The 17,569-nt window shown below is 41.5% G+C and overlaps 1 protein-coding gene across 5 annotated transcripts in view; it reads right to left on the reverse strand.

Moving 5' to 3' along the window:
- The window catches only part of znf438 (zinc finger protein 438), a 141,034-nt gene extending 137,931 nt beyond the window's left edge, over positions 1-3,103 (reverse strand). For all 5 annotated transcript variants that reach the window (XM_060940116.1, XM_060940111.1, XM_060940113.1 and 2 more), the window contains exon 1: positions 2,993-3,103. The gene's annotated coding sequence lies outside the window, so the exon portion shown is untranslated. The remainder of the gene's footprint in view (positions 1-2,992) is intronic.
- Positions 3,104-17,569: the final 14,466 nt, after the last annotated feature.

A 17,569-nucleotide genomic window follows, 5' to 3' on the forward strand; every position in this document is an offset into this window, starting at 1 on the left:
TGTTGCTCTAGAACCTGGATATACCTTTCAGCATTGATGGTGTCTTTCCAGATGTGTAAGCTGCCCATGCCACACGCACTAATGCAACCCCATACCATCAGAGATGCAGGCTTCTGAACTGAGCGCTGATAACAACTTGGGTCGTCCTTCTCCTCTTTAGTCCAAATGACACAGCGTCCCTGATGTCCATAAAGAACTTCACATTTTGATTCGTCTGACCACAGAACAGTTTTCCACTTTGCCACAGTCCATTTTAAATGAGCCTTGGCCCAGAGAAGACGTCTGCGCTTCTGGATCATGTTTAGATACGGCTTCTTCTTTGAACTATAGAGTTTTAGCTGGCAACGGCTGATGGCACGGTGAATTGTGTTCACAGATAATGTTCTCTGGAAATATTCCTGAGCCCGTTTTGTGATTTCCAATACAGAAGCATGCCTGTATGTGATGCAGTGCCGTCTAAGGGCCCGAAGATCACGGGCACCCAGTATGGTTTTCCGGCCTTGACCCTTACGCACAGAGATTCTTCCAGATTCTCTGAATCTTTTGATGATATTATGCACTGTAGATGATGATATGTTCAAACTCTTTGCAACTTTACACTGTCGAACTCCTTTCTGATATTGCTCCACTATTTGTCGGTGCAGAATTAGGGGGATTGGTGATCCTCTTCCCATCTTTACTTCTGAGAGCCGCTGCCACTCCAAGATGCTCTTTTTATACCCAGTCATGTTAATGACCTATTGCCAATTGACCTAATGAGTTGCAATTTGGTCCTCCAGCTGTTCCTTTTTTGTACCTTTAACTTTTCCAGCCTCTTATTGCCCCTGTCCCAACTTTTTTGAGATGTGTTGCTGTCATGAAATTTCAAATGAGCCAATATTTGGCATGAAATTTCAAAATGTCTCACTTTCGACATTTGATATGTTGTCTATGTTCTATTGTGAATACAATATCAGTTTTTGAGATTTGTAAATTATTGCATTCCGTTTTTATTTACAGTTTGTACTTTGTCCCAACTTTTTTGGAATCGGGGTTGTACAATGTACATGTGCATATTATGCAAAAATACTAATTATTAATTTACCTGATAGAAAATGGTCGCTGCAGACTTTGTGTAAACGTCGCTCAGGAGCTCTTCTCAACGTATGTGACGAAACTACGTTTCTTGTATAAATCTTGCCTTTTTTAATTATATTTTTCAGCAGGAACCGAAGGTAAGCAGGAAAACCTTTGTTTATCCCTATTTGATCGATTCAAAACACCCATAAAACTCACAAAAATTGACGATATTTCCAAGTTAAAACACTTGAGGCTCGCTATTAAACCGCGACCGTTTGTTCTCCGAGTTTGTCCTTGACGACGGTCGTCAAGGAGGGTGAAACCAGTCTATAGAACTGATTTGTCTACTCAGGTTTTGGATAAACTGACATTTTTCTCTTGCTGTACCAGCATCGTGTGTTCATACAGTTCATAAGTTACAAGTTTTGACAATAAATAAAAATTAAAACACGTACGCCTCGGTATTTTATTTTTGTTCCATGTCTCCTCATTATGTCCCAAGTCTCCCAACATAATGTCTCATATCTCCCTGCAAAAAATAATGACAGAAAAAGTGAAGCCTTGAAGGCCAGTATATGTGCCAAGCTGAGAAGCTAATGTTGTGGTAAGAGGGTATAGTCCATTCATCTATTCATTCATGATTCATAACCGCTTATCCTGTGCAGGATCGCGGGCAAGCTGGAGCCTATCCCCAGCTGACTACGGGCGAAAGGCGGGGTACACCCTGGACAAGAAGCCAGGTCATCACAGGGCTGACACATAGAGACAAACTACCATTCACACCCAGAGTCAATCTGGAGCCACCAGTTAACCTAACCTGCATGTCTCTGGACTGTAGGGGAAACCGGAGCACCCGGAGGAAACCCACGCAGACACAGGGAGAACATGCAAACTCCACACAGAAAGGCCCCCGCCGGCCGCTGGGCTTGAACCCAGAACCTTCTTGCTAGGAGGCAACAGTGCTAACCACTACACCACCGTGCCACATAGTAAATATAGTAAATCCTCTCGAATGCAGTATGAACGTGATGCTACCTGCAAAGAATTTCACACAATCTACAAAAGCTGAAAACGTGTCCCAAGTCTCCCCACTCTTCCCTATGGGGTATCATAGGAGTAGTGAGCGATTCCACATACCGTATATTATAAGTTGACCCATGACTGACCTATAAAAGTTGAAAATAGGTCAGCTTCTCATGAAATCATCAGAGGCGCTTTATTTTCATTTTCAGGCATTTTATTTTTTTTACATATTACATTTTCCAGCGGCCAGCGAGGGCGTTTCTGTGCGGAGTTTGCATGTTCTCGCCGTGTCCGCGTGGGTTTCCTCCGGGTGCTCCGGTTTCCCCCACAGTCCAAAGACATGCAGGTTAGGTTAACTGGTGACTCTAAATTGACCGTAGGTGTGAATGTGAGTGTGAATGGTTGTCTGTGTCTATGTGTCGGCCCTGTGATGACCTGGCGACTTGTCCAGGGTGTACCCCGCCTTTCGCCCGTAGTCAGCTGGGATAGGCTCCAGCTTGCCTGCGACCCTGTAGAACAGGATAAAGAGGATAGAGATGATGAGATGACATTTTCAATATACTATTGAAAATATGATTATACTTTAAATGCAATAAAGTACTTTTTTTTTTCTCCAGGGTTGCCCAGGAGAGGACCCCAAGACCCCCAGCCTTTTCAGATCAAGGTGTCTTTAGGTCTGCTTATGACTCTTCTCCAAATGCCTCTACTCCAGGAGTGACAGACAGGGCTGACAGACAGACAGACAGACAGTCTCCCCTCCTGTGTTATTGTCCACTCAGGACCCGGAAGCTGCACTGTCCTCTCCTATTGGCTGCCGTGATCAGACCGCACAGGAACCCCATTGGGTTTTATTCTCCTGCAGGATTACCGAAACCCAACGACGAAACAAACGTAACATCTTTTGCCTCACCTTCTCACGGATGTCCTCCTGCTCCCTCAGAGGACTCTTCACAAATTTGCACGACGTAACATATCGGTTTCTTTGGAAGAACGACACATCTTCACATCTGTTTCTATGCAGCCATTTTGGATCAGACCATAAATGACTCTCTGTGGGGAGGATCAGTGTAAAAATCTCCGACTAACCAATAAAAATCTCGTGTCATATCATGTACAGACATTTCAAAACTGTCTTACACTTCAATAAGACACAAAATATTAGCCTGAACACAGACAGAACACGTACGCTTTATTATGTGTTAAAGAAATAGCCCATGTTTACCCCTTTAAAAAAAAATAGAACGGCTCACTCAACACAGGGTCAGCTCGAGAAATTTAGCCAATCAGAAACGACAAAAGTTACAGCTATCCAATCATGTATTTCGCGAAGGTTTGAGTGAACCCGCCCCCTTTCCATGTACAGGGCGGATGTGATGAAGGTTTAATCACACTGGGGAGCAGTTTTTGTTGGGTTAGGTCTGACAGCTGTTTTTAGCTAATTTTTGGGTGCAGAATCCAAAACTGATCTCAGTTTTTCTCTATCACGTCAAGTTTTTGAACTATAGGATCCCCGTTTTCTTAAATAGACATGGGGAGTCTTGAATGTGGCGGCACGGTGGTGTAGTGGTTAGCGCTGTTGCCTCACAGCAAGAAGGTCCTGGGTTCGAGCCCCGGGGCCGGCGAGGGCCTTTCTGTGCGGAGTTTGCATGTTCTCCCCGTGTCCGCATGGGTTTCCTCCGGGTGCTCCGGTTTCCCCCACAGTCCAAAGACATGCAGGTTAGCTTAACTGGTGACTCTAAATTGACCGTAGGTGTGAATGTGAGTGTGAATGGTTGTCTGTGTCTATGTGTCAGCCCTGTGATGACCTGGCGACTTGTCCAGGGTGTACCCCGCCTTTCGCCCGTAGTCAGCTGGGATAGGCTCCAGCTTGCCTGCGACCCTGTAGAAGGATAAAGCGGCTAGAGATAATGAGATGAGGGATGAGTCTTGAATGTCTCTACCAGTGTATCGATCAAATCAATAGCTGGATGTCACAAAATTTTCTTCAGCTGAACACAGATAAAACAGAAGTAATTCTATTTGGAAAAAAAGATGAAAGACTCAGGATTACCACTATTCTTGACACAAAAGGGATGAAAACTAAAGAAATGGTTAAAAATCTTGGTGTTTTCATTGACAGCGAGCTAAACTTTGACAGTCACATGAAAGCAATCACTAAAACGGCATTTTATCACCTAAAAAACATTTCCAAGCTAAGAGGACTTATGTCAAAACATGATCTGGAAAAACTAATACATGCCTTCATCTCTAGTAGGGTTGATTACTGCAATGGCCTTTTCACAGGCCTGCCAAAAAAGACCATCAAACGACTTCAGCTGGTTCAAAATGCAGCGGCGAGGGTTCTCACACGAACAAAAAGAACAGAGCACATTACTCCAATTCTAAGGTCCCTTCACTGGCTTCCAGTAAGCTACAGAATTGACTTTAAAGTATTGGTGCTGGTGTACAAATCTCTAAATGGTACAGGGCCCAATTACCTCTCTGATATGTTGCAGCGGCCTAACCCAATCAGATCTACCAGATCGCAACAGAAAAATTTACTGTTAAAACCTGTTGTTAAAACAAAGTGTGGTGAAGCAGCTTTTAGCTACTATGCAGTACAGCTATGGAACCAACTGCCAGAGGACATCAAAAATGCTCCTGCTGTTGGCAGCTTCAAATCTAGGTTTAAGACCAAGCTGTTTTCAGATGCTTTCTGCTAAATTATTAATATTTTTACATTTTTTATAATCTTTACTTTCTCTGCATGTTTTAAATTTACTTTAACTTTATTCTATTTTATTCTGCTAGTTTCTTTTTCTTTCTTTTTCTCCTTTTTCTTTTTCTTTTTGGCATTTTAATATTTTATTTCTACTTTTGTTTAATTCTTATTATTTTCTTTTAATTATTTTAATTAATTATTTTAGAATAAAGAAAATTAATTTTATGTAATTTTATTTCTCTATTGTTTACTGTTTTTGTTTTTACTTCTGTAAAGCACATTGAACTGCCATTGTGTATGAAATGTGCTATATAAATAAACTTGCCTTGCCTTGCCTTGCCTTAAAAAAATATGAAAAATACTGTACTTACCAGATATGTGCTTGTTTTATAAAAAATTACAAATATTGACATACAATGAAATATGAAAGAAACAGGCATGACTGCAATGTTTATTTAATACATGTTTTTACAAAGGATATGGCTACTGTAATTATAATTGTGTGCAAGAAGAAGAAGAAACCTTTATTCATCACATGCACACTTCAAGCACAGTGAAATTCATCCTCTGCGTTTATCCCATCTGAAGCAGTGAACACACGCACACACTCAGAGCAGTGGGCAGCCACACCAGAGCGCCGGGGAGCAGTCAAGGGTTCGGTACCTTGCTCAAGCGCACCTCAGCCCAAGGCCGCCCCACATCAACCTAACTACATGTCTTTGGATTGTGGGGGAAACCGGAGCACCCGGAGGAAACCCACGCAGACATGCAAACTCTACACAGAAAGGCCCTCACCGGCTGCTGGGCTCGAACCCGGAACTAGAGGTCTGTGCGGGTCGGATTTTTCAGTCCCGCTCCCGCAAAGAATTATGATTTTCAGTCCCGCTCCCGCCATATTTTGTCCCGCTCCCGCCCGCAAATCCCGCATGATGCAGACGTTCGCGTTATTTCTCAGGAAAGTTCTTGTCTTGACACAGCGTGATGGTGCCCCGCCCCCTACTTTGAGTGGATTTGAGCATAAATATCTACAGCTCACGTCCACGTTTGTTATTATTTACCTTGTTTCTGAATTCAGAATGTTGAAATGGCAACATGTAGACCTAATAATAATAATTATTTAAGTAGGCTAATCATTTAAGTATGCGCTCTCCCGTGGTGCGTCTCCTATGAATAATTAGTGTGAAAGGAGAGATGGATCGCACTCTTGAACTTATTCTTTTAGTTACATTTCTTTTCAGTTGTTTTTAGCAGCAGAAGGAGACAAACGTTCCGGGCCGGAACCTTCTTGCTGTGAAGCGACCGTGCTAACCACGACACCACTGTGCCACCCATGCAAGTAGTTAAGGTAAAAATTTACGTTTATAGCTCTTTCTGGAGTGTTCAATTTGAGGACTATCGCGTTTGATGCTCCAACAATAGTCAGCCATCATATGTACATCCCATCTGCCCTGATAACGTTCTTCCATAACCTTCAAATAGTCTTACTACAGCTAATCAGTGGAATTTTGCTTATCTGGAGGGTAAGCTGTGGAGAAAAAAACTTGACGTGCTAGAAAAAAACTGACTGCAATTTTGCAATCAGCATGCCAATTTTAGTTTTAATCAGCATAAAAATCTAACTCGACAGAATTTTTTTTTCAAATTGTTCCCCAGTGTTATCAAATTTATGAGAGAAAGTAGAGTGGCTTCAAAACTAATTGTTTGTGAATATGTTTCTGTAATATTATTTGTATGTTTAGATATGTTGGAAGTGTGTGGTTTGTAACTCCTTTATTATTTATATTTTACCACTTTACACATTACCCCAGCTATAATAACAGGGTGGTGTATTATATATACAGATGTACCTCCATTTTAATGTTAATCAAATTACATACAGTGTAAAACTCAGAAGCTTCACTGGCAGTATGGCAAACAAAGAAAATGGCTAGGAAGTCCCTCATGTGTTTGTTTACCCTTATAGTAAACAACATACTTTCACGCCTCACAGCAAGAAGGTCCTGGGTTCGAGCCCAGTAGCTGACGGGGACCTTTCTGTATGGAGTTTGCATGTTCTCCCCATGTCTGCGTAGGTTTCCTCCGGGTGCTCCGGTTTCCCCCACAGTCCAAAGACATGCAGGTTAGGTTAATTGGTGACTCTAAATTGACCGTAGGTGTGAATGTGAGTGTGAATGGTTGTTTGTATCTCTGTATCAGCCCTGCAATGACCTGGCGACTTGCCCAGGGTGTACCCCGCCTCTCACCCATAGTCAGCTGGGATAGGCTCCGGCTTGCCCATGACCCTGTAGAACAGGATAAGTGGCTACAGATAATGGATGGATGGATGGATGGAACATACTTTCTTGGTCCATAATAAATTTGCCATTTGCAAGTACTCTCTAGGAGCGGCATGGTGGTCTCGAGGTTAGCACTCTCGCCTCACAGCAAGAAGGTCCTGGGTTTGAGCCCCGTGGCCGGCGAGGGCCTTTCTGTGTGGAGTTTGCATGTTCTCCCCATGTCCGCGTGGGTTTCCTCTGGGTGCTCCGGTTTCACCTACAGTCCAAAGACATGCAGGTTACGTTAATTGTTGGCTCTAAATTGACCGTAGGTGTGAATGTTTGTTTGTCTCTATGTGTCAGCCCTGTGATGACCTGGCGACTTGTCCAGGGTGTACCCCGCCTCTCACCCATAGTCAGCTAGGATAGGCTCCAGCCTGCCTGCGACCCTGCACAGGATAAGCAGTTATGGATGGAGCTTTTATATACATGTGTGTGTGTGTATGTACATATATATATATATATATATATATATATATATATTTCTGTGCAAAAGTCTTTGGCACCCTATTTTTTTCATACAAACTTTATTATAGATTTCTGTTTTATTACTTCTACGGTACATTATCGAGTCAGTACAAAAACATTTCAGAGTCCAAACGTCCGTTTTCCAGCACAAAATTAAATGTTACAGAAAAAATGTTTGTATCTGAGCAGCATATTCCATAAGAGAGCACTTTTCAGATTAAAAAAGAAAACATAATGAAAGCTACTGGGGTTTGGTGTAAAAATTAAGACGCGAATGTGACAGTCAAAGTGTCCAGAAGAACCATGGCTGGTTCTGCAAGATGCTCAGTAAAACCTACAGCTCAGTTCCTTATAAAACTGCACTCATTGTACTTGAGACTATTATTACTATTATCATTTTTTAAAGCAAAGGGTCGTCTTACACCAGATATTGACTTTATTTAATTTATTATGGCTTACTGCTGTTTATAGTATTTTTTTTTATGTTGAAACACTTAATTTCATTATTTTTAAGCCATTTTTTGGTCTGCAGCATTTCTTTATGCGTCTAAGATTTTTGCACAGTACTGTATACAAACACACACACACACACACACACAATATTTGTCATATACCATATCACTTAAATACCTTTTCACCTGTTGCACTATATTACAAAGGTTGTGTGCATGAGTGTGTGAGAGAGAGAGATTATTTCATGTGTATAGTTGTGTCACTTTTCTCTTACAATTACATCTCTCTCTCTCTCTCTCTCTCTCTCTCTCTCTCTCTCTCTCTGGCAGTGGGCTGCAGCGCTGTCTGTTCAGCGAGAAGAGCCATTTGGACATACTTGTCTGTGAAATCTGTCATCGTCAGCAGACCCAGTCAGAGAAAGAGTGAGTCAGTGTACAGCATTGTGTTCCACAGGTTCAGTAGCTGGAAAAACGTAGCCAATTATCAGCTGCTTTTCATCAATGCTCAAAGCTTTTTTTTCTCCTTTCTTTCTTTCTTTCTTTCTTTCTTTCTTTTTTTAAAGTACATCACAACCAAGATCTACGAGCACATTTCTATGAATATGGTAGGAATGCTAATATCTTAGCAGTGCTGTAAATTAGTATATATAGACTAGCCAACATGTCAGTCCCTGATATCCCACAATCCCACTAAAATCCTTATCCATATTATCAAAGTTAATGATGAGAAAATAATGTCAGATTGAGATGTTACACAACCATCCTCCTGCACTACAAAAGCTCTTACTCGCAACCTTCAGACCTCTGGCCACACGCAGTGTATACCATAACCTCATCTCATCTCATTATCTCTAGCCGCTTTATCCTTCTACAGGGTCGCAGGCAAGCTGGAGCCTATCCCAGCTGACTACGGGCGAGAGGCGGGGTACACCCTGGACAAGTCGCCAGGTCGTCACAGGGCTGACACATAGACACAGACAACCATTCACACTCACATTCACACCTACGGTCAATTTAGAGTCACCAGTTAACCTAACCTGCATGTCTTTGGACTGTGGGGGAAACCGGAGCACCCGGAGGAAACCCACGCGGACACGGGGAGAACATGCAAACTCCACACAGAAAGGCCCTCGCCGGCCACGGGGCTCGAACCCAGGACCTTCTTGCTGTGAGGCGACAGCACTAACCACTACACCACCGTGCCACCCCACCATAACCTTAGAAAGAAAAAACAAATCCTGGGTAATCTTATGTAAATTAATAAAAATGTGCATTAGCTTAGGAACACCTCGACAACATCTCCATGCTGTAATATATAAACTGGAAACCCCTATATCTTCCTGTTAGCACTAATAGCTAGCCAGCTAGCTGCAAGTAAACATGCGGACTTCTATAACAGGTAAATACAAGTAGGACGTCTTGTCTGCATTGGATTGGATATGCAGTTGATTAATAATGATTTATTTAACGGTAGTCAAACCTGTCAAAATATACCATACCTACTGCTTGTTTATCATTATCATTAACATTAACGTAATTAACAAGCTAACTAGATTAGCACGCAGGTTCATTAGCTAAAGTTATTAGTGATAACATCATCCAGTAATATTTTCCATACCAGAAGTGGTCACAAATTTCTGAATGACTTATTATTTATTTATTTATTTATTTACGCAAGTGCTGAAAAAGTTGTTTTTTTTCTCAGTGACTGAATGCTGAAGTAGTAGATCTGATCCGAACAAAACTCACAATCACAATCAGACATTCAAAAATAATGACTTAACCCTTTTTTTATTTACAGTAGAGGTAATCAGTAATTCATCCTTGCTTTCATCTCCATCCATTATCTGTAACCGCTTATCCTGTGCAGGGTCGTGAGCAAGCTGGAGCCTATCCCAGCTGACTATGGACGAGAGGCGGGGTACACCCTGGACAAGTCACCAGGTCATCGCAGGGCTGACCAGTGTTGTAGTCGAGTCCGAGTTCAGTATCAAGTCCCCAGTGCTCAAGTCCGAGTCATTAAAGAAAATTTCAAGTCGAGTCCATTATTGATCCGAGTCGAGTCTGAGAACAAGACTCTAACCACACCATTTGATGGTGGCCGTTGCTGCTTCTGCTTTTGTGTTGGACTAACATTACTGCTCGACTGCCCCATTTTAGTTAATAGGCTACAAATAAAAAGCTCGTTCATCACTCAGCAAGCCCCGCCCACTATCAACAGGGCAAATAACATGAGAAAGTGTTAACACGAGCTAGTTCATCGCTCAGCAAGCCCGGCTATCAACAGAGCAATGAACATAGCGTGTCACTTCCTTCTCTGGGTGGAGTCTCGCCAAATGACGATTGAAGTTCGAGGTTGTCCCCGTCGTCTCCTCGATAGTTCTTCTACATATGGGACACATAGCAGTGCATTTTTCCCCACTGCACGAGAAGTCTGTATAAGCAAAGCGGACAATCCTATCCCATTCTCTCCAGGCGTTTTAGCGCCGTTAACGTTAGTTTGTTCCTGAACATGACGTATGAACAGGTGAGTGTGCATTCTCTTGCACAAAATTAGTATAAAAAGTAATGTAGATACAAATATCTTATGCCAAATTATTATGGCATGTTACCAAAAAAATAAAGAAACAAATCCGAGTCCTCGTCTCCAATTTACAAGTCCGAATCATCAGTGCTCGAGTCTTTGAAATTAGGGCACGAGTACTACAAACCTGGGGCTGACACATACAACCATTCACACCTATGGGCAATTTAGAGGCTGTCCACATGGCAACGGATTCAGGTGAATCTGATAAAATTGTTTATCGTTTCGGCCTGGTGTCCACACGGCACCGGCGTTTTGGGTTCCCCAAAACGAGAACGGGTTCCAGAGTGGAAAAATCTGGCAACGGCGCCGTTGCGAAGTCGTCTGGATGAGTAGAACGGATTTGTTTACGATGACGTCACAACCACATGACTAGAACAAGCAGCACTCTCGCTGTTTTGTATGAACCACTGCATTGCATTCACTTTTGTATACAGCTTTTCTTTTAAATAAACAAGTAACTGAACCATTTCTTGAATTTCTTTTTTTTTTATTGGATAAGACTGCTTTTCAAAATGTTCACACACAATAGTTATATAAAAGTTATATAAATTATATAAAAATGCTTTTCAAAATGTTCACACACAATAAGAAAATTAAGTTATATAAAACTATGCACACTAATAAAACTAATTTGTACACACAGAAGGCACGATTTCCTCGCGTAGTCGCAGCCATTTTCTTCTTGTTGTTGTGTGTTTGTTCCTTTAAGTGCTTCATGCCGGGTAGAAGAAGCGGTTTATGTGCATGCGTCCTACTTCTTCTATTGTTCTGGTGTCTCCGATGGGACCGTCTTACAGCACACGTAGAGGTGTGGCATGTGTATTGCATCGTTTTCAGCAAGCGTTGCCATATGTACCTGATATTTTACTGATCCGTTGCCCATGTGGACGCGATATTTTTTTTAATAAAATCTCGTTGCCGTTGTCGTAGCCTTAGAGCCACCAATTATCCTTAAGCTGTATGTCTTTGAACTGTGGGGGAAACCCAGGGAGAACATGCAAACTCTACACAGAAAGGTCCCCATCAGCCACTGGGTTTGAACCCAGAACCTTCTTGCCGTGAGGCGATAGTACTCACCACTACACCACCTACTTTCAACTTTGATCAGATAAACTTGGTAATACATTGTTGTGCATGGGGCTATGTCATATCTTTCCCAGTGGCTGACACTTTACAACTTTAGATCTAATCTTAAACCATTTGAAAAGCTTCTTTGATAGAGACAAGCTCTGCCAAGAGTCCAGGCCTGCATGTCTACCTTCTGCACCTCTCCCTCGGTGCCGTTAGTCCGTTCCACCTCCTTCTTCTCGCTCCCTCGAGAGGTGGCGCAGGGTTCATGACATACGGCACCTCTGTGGATGTGGTGAAAAGTGCAGTAAAAGTGATTTTATCCATTTAACATGTTTCCCTTCATTCCTAAAATCTTCCACCACACACCCTGAGTTATGGGGTGAGAGGTTGGACCTGGAGACAGTTATAGCTTTCGTGCACTGCTGACCCTTTTATCCTCTCCGGTGTTGGTGTGTGTGTGTTCAGTTGTATGTATGTCTTGCAGCCCTTATAGATTAACAATGACCTCTCACCCTTCCTAGTCTTGGTTGGAAATGCTATTTTTAGCACCTGAATGTCTTACGCTGCCATTTTATACAATCCTGTAACTCTGTGTACAGAATGAGCATACTGTAAATGTATACAGGAAATTAGTGTGTGAATGTGTGTTGCCCTGCAGTAGACGTCCCATCACTACTACCCAGTATTCCCAGGACAGGCTCCAGTTCCACAGCGACCCTGACAAGGACAAAACACTGACTGAAGATGAAGGATGAAAATACAACCCCCAAATCAGAACAAGTTGGGACAGGATGTTGAAATTGAAATTAAAACCAAAAAACAATGATTTGTAAATAATCCTTGACCTGTATTGCATTCAAAACAATACAACAGCACATTATTTGATGTTGTACCTCATGAATTTTTTTTTTTTTGTAAATAAACACATTTCAAAAAAATCAGGATGGTAAAGCATTTCCTTCTCACAACACTGAAAAGATGTTAAAGTGCCATTCCACCATTGGATGTATTCTTTGGCATAAAATACAATATATTTTGACAACATATATAAATGGTATCACTAGATAGAGAAATCTTTTAGCTTCAAAATGATATATCAAACATAATTTTTTGACAACGACAAGTATATTAATTTTGTGACCAAAGTCACCTACCCTTTTAATTTCCGCGCATGATGTCATCGGCAGGTTCCCCTTCTTGTGTACCACGTGACGTGTGACGTGGCACATATTATCAGCAATGGCAGATAGAACACGATAAAAATAATACCAATAAATCTAGCTAATACCAATAAATCTAGCTAACTGAAAGATTAACTCAAAATTTTTCGCAGTTTTTTTGGCCCCCATATACGAGGAGAAATGACTCTCTCACTTTGGGGGTTTCCTGGTCTAAAAATAGACCGACACGTGGTACACAAGAAGGGGAACCTGCCGATGACATCACGTTTCACTACCGCGCGGAAATTTAAAGGGTAGGTGACTTTGGTCGCAAAATTAATATACTTGTCGTTGTCAAAAAATTATGTTTGATATATCATTTTGAAGCTAAAAGATTTCTCTGTCTAATCATGTTGTCATAAAATATATTGTATTTTATGCCAAAGAGTACATCCAATGGTGGAATGGCACTTTAAGAGACTGAAGACACTAAGTGATGAAGCGTTTCAGGTGTTACTTTGTCCCATTCTTCCTGCAAACAATACGGGGTTATTGTCATGTTTTTCGTCTAAAAATTCGCCACGCATTCTCTATTGGGGACAGAGGGGACAGGCACCCTCTTCTTCCGCAGCCATGCCTTTGTAATGTGCGCAGAATGTGGTTTTACATTGTCTTGTTGAAATATGCCTTAAAAAGGTGTTGTCTTGAAGGCAAAATATGGACACTGATACAACGCCATACCATAACATACCTTGGCTTTTGGACTTGTTACTTATAACAACCTGTGTTTTCTGTCCCTCTGAGTTACATGTCGGTCCTGGGATCGAGATGCTGACCTATTCTGCCCCTCGGACCTGCTTGATCCATCCTGGTGCCCTGTGTCTGGTTGGAGTCTTATCACATCGCTCCTGTGGAGGATGGCCCCATGAGGACAGTTGAAAGTTACACCTGGAGGACGCTCTGGACTCTTACAGTAATGCTTTTATGGCTGGGGACTGCAGTTGGCTTGCTGACTTTGGGACTGCGGTTGTCATGGACGGTTTTGCACTCAGGTTTCCATCAATGAGGAGTTGCAACATCAACGAAGCTGTCTTCATGTTGAAACTGTTGGTGTTGTAGTCATGCTGTCTGTTGTTGCCCAAATGAGGATGGGTTCCCTTTTGAGTCTGGTTCCTTTGAGGTTTCTTCCTCATGTCGTCTGAGGGAGTTTTTCCTTGCCGCCGTCGCCACAGGCTTGCTCATTGGGGATAGATTAGGGATAAAATTATCTCATGTTTTAAGTCGTTCAAATTCTGTAAAGCTGCTTTGCGACAACATTTATTGTTAAAAGCGCTATACAAATAAACTTGACTTGATAACAGTCTGGATGGTCCTTTTCGTCTTTGGTCCAGTGCACATGGCATCCATTTCTTCCACAAAACACCTGGAATACTGATTTGTCTGACCATAATACATGTTTCCACTATGTGATGGTTCATCCCAGATGCCTACAAGTCCAGAGAAGTCAATGGCACTTTTGGACACAGTTAACATAAAACTTCCTTTTTACACAGTAAAGTTTTAACTTGCATTTATGGATGTAACTCCATATTGTAGTGCTTGACAAAGGTTTGCCAAAGTAATCCCAAGCCCATGTGGTTCTATCAGCTATAGATGAATGATGGTTCTTCATGCAGTGCCATCTGAGGGATCAGAGATCACGGGTGTTCAGCTTAGGCTTGAGCTCTTGCCCTTTATGCACCAAAATTTCTCCAGATTCCTTGAATTGTTTAATGATATCATGCACCATAGAGAGTGAAATATCCAAATCCCTTCCTATCTTTCTTTGAGGAACATTGTTTTTAAACATTTCAATTATTTTCCCACACATTTGTTGACAAACTGGAGATCCTCAGCCCATCTTCGCTCCTCAAAGACTAGGCCTTTCCTGGATACTGATTTTATACCAAATCATGATTACAATCACCTGCTGACATCATATGTTTCAAATCACATCATTATTTGATTGTTTTACCTCATTACTAGCCCTAAATTGCCCCACCCTAACTTTTTTTTTGGAATGTATTGCAGGTCTGAAATGCAGGAATGGATGTATATTAACAAATGAAATTAAGTTGATCAGACAAAACATGAAATACAGTGGTGCTTGAAAGTTTGTGAACCCTTTAGAATTTTCTCTATTTCTGCATAAATATGACCTAAAACATCATCAGATTTTCACACAAGTCCTAAAAGTAGATAAGGAGAACCCAGTTAAACAAACGAGACAAAAATATTATACTTGGTCATTTATTTATTGAGGAAAATGAGTCAATATTACATATCTGTGAGTGGCAAAAGTATGTGAACCTCTAGGATTAGCAGTTAATTTGAAGGTGAAATTAGAGTCAGGTGTTTTCAATCAACGGGATGACAATCAGGTGTGAGTGGGCACCCTGTTTTATTTAAAGAACAGGGATCTATCAAAGTCTGATCTTCACAACACATGTTTGTGGAAGTGTATCATGGCATGAACAAAGGAGATTTCTGAGAACCTTAGAAAAAGGGTTGTTGATGCTCATCAGGCTGGAAAAGGTTACAAAACCATCTCTAAAGAGTTTGGACTCCACCAATCCACAGTCAGACAGATTGTGTACAAATGGAGGAAATTCAAGACCGTTGTTACCCTCCCCAGGAGTGGTCGACCAACAAAGATCACTCCAAGAGCAAGGCGTGCAATAGTCGGCGAGGTCACAAAGGACCCCAGGGTAACTTCTAAGCAACTGAAGGCCTCTCTCACATTGGCTAATGTTAATGTTCATGAGTCCACCATCAGGAGAACACCAGATAACAATGGTGTGTATGGCAGGGTTGCAAGGAGAAAGTCACTGATCTCCAAAAAGAACATTGCTGTTCATCTGCAGTTTGCTAAAGATCACGTGGACAAGCCAAAAGGCTACTGGAAAAATTGTTTTGTGGACAAATGAGACCAAAATAGAACTTTTTGGTTTAAATGAGAAGCGTTATGTTTGGAGAAAGAAAAACACTGCATTCCAGCATAAGAACCTTATCCCATCTGTGAAACATGGTGGTGGTAGTATCATGGTTTGGGCCTGTTTTGCTGCATCTGGGCCAGGACGGTTTGCCATCATTGTTGGAACAAGTAAATCTGAATTATACCAGCGAATTCTAAAGGAAAATGTCAGGACATCTGTCCATGAACTAAATCTCAAGAGAAGGTGGGTCATGCAGCAAGACAACGACCCTAAGCACACAAGTCGTTCTACCAAAGAATGGTTAAAGAAGAATAAAGTGAATGTTTTGGAATGGCCAAGTCAAAGTCCTGACCTTAATCCAATTGAAATGTTGTGGAAGGACCTGAAGCGAGCAGTTCATGTGAGGAAACCCACCAACATCCCAGAGTTGAAGCTGTTCTGTATGGAGGAATGGGCTGAAATTCCTCCAAGCCGGTGTGCAGGACTGATCAACAGTTACCGGAAATGTTAGTTGCAGTTCTTGCTGCACAAGGGGGTCACACCAGATACTGAAAGCAAAGGTTCACATACTTTTGCCACTCACAGATATGTAATATTGGACCATTTTCCTCAATAAATAAATGACCAAGTATAATATTTTTGTCTCATTTGTTGAACTGGGTTCTCTTTATCTACTTTTAGGACTTGTGTGAAAATCTGATGATGTTTAGGCTATATTTATGCAGAAATATAGAAAATTCTAAAGGGTTCACAAGCTTTCAAGCACCACTGTATCTCAGGTTCATACTGTCTGCAATGAAATACAAGTCAAAGTTAATTTAGAAATCGCTGCTTTTTTTTTCTTTGCATTTTCCATACTGTCCCAACTTTTTCTGATTTGGTGCTGTGTGTAGATACAGATCTTTTAACCCAGTGCTTCTCTTTCAGAGTCTTGATTGACATTGTCAGTGCTTTCTGTTTCTCTTTAACACATCTGATTCAGCTAATATAGGTCTTAATAATCAGGCCTTGTATCAGATATCTTACAGAGTATGTGATACCTCATGCTGCAGTTACCGTATGACCCACTGCGCCCAACAACAGTTTACTGAAACCTCTAGGGACGTTAGAATTTGATTAGACTTCGATTTCAGGTGCCAGGATGTGATTATAAAGTGATTGTATATTTCATGGATGACCTCTTGCTCCATTTAAAACATAATCTGTAATGGGCATCACCAGCCTTCATGGATTTCCATATTTATTTTGAATCAGTAATGGGAAATGTTTGATATTCCTGTCTTTTCTTTTTTTTACTCAAAAAGATATACCTAGTCTCATGTAAAAGTCGTATTATTACATTTTGGGCATGCATGAGATCTTTTGAAAGAATATGGTGATATAGCCAAAAAATAGTACTTTTCCAGCATCTTTGCTTTTAATTGTGAAAAGGTTATAGTTCACGTTTTATAATGTGTAAGAAGGAAAACATCCATCCTTACGTCGATCCATCCCAATCCCAGCTGACTTCGGGTGAAAGGCGAGGTACATCTTGGGCAGGTCACCAATCTAGAAAGAAAATGCACAGGTATCGTCTATATAATAAGCGGCCAAGTTTGTTTGTTTGTTTGTCTTGAGTTAACGTCACCATTTCTCAACGGATTTTCACCAAATTTGGCAAGTAGGTCCGGGGATGACCCGGAATTTTGCAGATATAAACAAAATTCATGTCCGGGCCCCAGGGAGGTCCCTGGAGGGCACAACATCCACACACCCTCT

The sequence above is a fragment of the Neoarius graeffei genome, chromosome 14 (genome assembly GCF_027579695.1).
Source record: "Neoarius graeffei isolate fNeoGra1 chromosome 14, fNeoGra1.pri, whole genome shotgun sequence".
In the NCBI taxonomy this organism is placed as follows: domain Eukaryota; kingdom Metazoa; phylum Chordata; class Actinopteri; order Siluriformes; family Ariidae; genus Neoarius; species Neoarius graeffei.